The sequence below is a fragment of the Peromyscus leucopus genome, chromosome 4, assembly GCF_004664715.2.
Source record: "Peromyscus leucopus breed LL Stock chromosome 4, UCI_PerLeu_2.1, whole genome shotgun sequence".
Taxonomy (NCBI): domain Eukaryota; kingdom Metazoa; phylum Chordata; class Mammalia; order Rodentia; family Cricetidae; genus Peromyscus; species Peromyscus leucopus.
The window spans coordinates 137603593-137606508 of NC_051066.1; the positions used below are offsets into that span (position 1 = coordinate 137603593).

Genomic DNA, 2916 nt, shown 5'->3' on the forward strand with positions numbered 1-2916 from the left:
ACTCAAGCCATCTGTCAGAGTTCTCATGGCCTTTCCACATTTGAATTTTAAAAGTAATGAATAACTATAAAAATAATCCTACCTCCAAATCATCCTGTATATCAGTAATGCAGGAAAAAGTAACACGGTATAATACCAGTATACACAAGCAAAACCCACAATGTAGGGAGAAGCAGCCAGTCTCCACAACAAATAAAGTGCATTAACATCGAAATGGGGGAGGCTATCATCAATTTAAAAACAAAAAACTGAAGAGATGTGCCAATCAATCAAATGCTTTCTGTGAACTTTATTTTGACTCAAAGAATTAGCTGTAAAAAGTCATATTTAAAAATAATAATAAAGAAAAAGATTCATTTTTAGATAAGAGATTAGGGTTAATTTTGTAGGGTATGACAGTATGGTTTTCTAAAAAGTCCATCCATACCTGACAGATGTGCACACTAAACAATTAATAGATGAAATGACAGGTTGATGGAACCTATCATTTGAGAAGGGACAGATAAAAATAAATGGCAAGATTCATTGTACTATTCTACTTCTGTGTCATTTAACTTTTTCTTTTTCTTAAAAATATTCTTAAGGACTAAAGAAAGAACAGGAACCTAAACCCCTAAATTTGGCCACCATCCAACAGGCATGCAAAACTGTGGAGACCCTCAGTATATAAATCAACAGGAGGCTGGGGCTAATGGTCTCCATCAACTACAGGAAAGGATCTGGGCTTCTTTGTCAAGAGAGAATTCATTCCAGCATGTGCCAGGAGAAGAATGCAGCCACTGAGGTTGAAGTGGCAGCCAGAAGTATTAACAACTTCCAAACTCTCCCAATCTCTATCTACTCAGAGAAGTCATTCAAGGAAACTGAAATAAGACAGTTTCAAGCACACCATATGTAAGTTTATTTCCAGGTCTTTAGGGGTTATCTCTGTGCTGTTCAAGATTCTCCAGTATTCATATAAATAAATATAATTGTACAAATTGAAGGAATCAACTCTTGTACAGTAAAAATATCACTATGGTTAAAAAAAAAAAAAGCAAACTTAAACTAATTACTGTTCCATGTCCATTGCTCTCCACTTAGCAGAGGCTATTCAGTATGACCTCATCCTGGGTGTTGGTATAGCTGGAGCATTAATTGACTGTATTACAAACTTGCAAATTAAATATATCACCTATTTTTCATTCAAACTTCACATAATAGTAGTCTGCTGCACTTACATAATATTAGAGGGCACTACTCAAATGCTTTAACCACTAATAAAATACAGATTAGTTCAATAATTCAGGTACCAAAGAATCTCTCATCAGGCAAGGAAAATAATGAATCCAAAATACTTCACCTTGCAAGACTTCTGTCTGCCAAGTACTTCGAATATCTTTTATCAATTTATCCTCCCCTATTTATTGCTCTTCTCTGCTGTTTGTACCTGAACACAATTTGGTTAGTGATGGAGGTAAAAAGAGAACCTATAAAATCAAACAACACATGATGCTTAAAGAAAAGAATGACTATAGCGTTAACATGTAATGGAAAATAAACTATATATACACTAACACATTTGATTGTAGGGAAAGTCATCTGGGGATCAATTTCTCTTGGATATCTGTTTTGTTGTTGTTTGAGATCTTAGTCTTTTGGGAACAGGACAGATTGATTATTCTACCCCAGAAAACGGAAAGGAACATTACCACTAGCAAGGTAGAATTAATTAGCTCAGTTCCCTCTCTGCCTTTAATATTCCAAGCAAAGGTGTTACTTCCTTAATTAATACTGAAGTAGCTATATTTACCCACACTACAATTTAGATGGCATTTGGTTATTAAAAGCCCTCTACTTAAAGAACTTGGCTTCTAAGAATCTGAGGTTGGATTTGCCTTTCTAACATTCACTGTTAACAGTTAAGATGCCAGAAGGCAGCAAACTTTACTGTACATAATAATCTCACAAAATAGGAACTATTAGAAGCTCAATGAGAACCAAAGTATGGAAGGACTGGAAGATCAAGCACTCCCCACCCACCATCAAAGATAGCTAGGCAAGGTGGCACATATTTCTAATTTCAGCACTAAGGTGTCAGAAGCAGAAGGATCAGGAGTTCAAGGCTATCAGCTACATGGAGACTCTGGTTCAACACACACACACACACACACACACACACACACACACACACACACATGTAGTGGGTAGCCATTCCAGCTTGGATCTGGAAGTTCCAACCCCCATTGAGACTCTGGCATCTGTCACGCCTACGAGGCGGGGCGAGGGGAGGCGCCAGGGGACCCGAGAGCTGGATGGGCCAGCGCTCGCTCTGGGCGCTCTCTCGGTGCCGGGACGCTGACCAGTGCAGATTGACTGTGTAGAGCTCCGGAGAACACCGCTGGACTGCATTACACCTTCCCCAGACCCTGCGACCTACCCATTACTTAATTTGTGAGTTTCGCCATTAAATAAATATCCTTTTAACTACGTGGAGTGGCCAAAATAATTTCTCCAATATCTGGCGCCCAACGTGGGGCACGAACCCACGACCCTGAGATTAAGAGTCTCATGCTCTACCGACTGAGCTAGCCGGGCAGCCACCTTAAACCTGAGAATATTTAATAACCAATTCTAAACAGAGCCAAAACCAGGTTCCTGCTTCTTGTCTCATATGAGCAGCTAGACGCCGCAAAACGCAGGTTTGAACACTGGCGGGTTCCTGGCGTGTGCGTTTGACCGGCAGTATGGCGGGAATGAGGGGTCTGCCACAGGCACATTATGCTGTGTAGTAGATTTAGTCTTTACTAGTATTTTTTTAAAAAAGGTTTCTGGGCTACATGCTGCTTTGATAAAAGCTTAGACCCACTATTTCTGAGACTTGATGACTCCCAGAGCTGGCGGAAAACGTACCACCGCCATGTTGGGAAGCTGAAG

General features: G+C 39.9%; 1 non-coding gene across 1 annotated transcript; it reads right to left on the reverse strand.

Annotated features, from left to right (window-relative positions):
* Positions 1-2504: 2504 nt before the first annotated feature.
* On the reverse strand, positions 2505-2577 carry Trnak-cuu. Its single transcript has one exon. It is a non-coding gene; the product is annotated as a tRNA-Lys (tRNA).
* Positions 2578-2916: the final 339 nt, after the last annotated feature.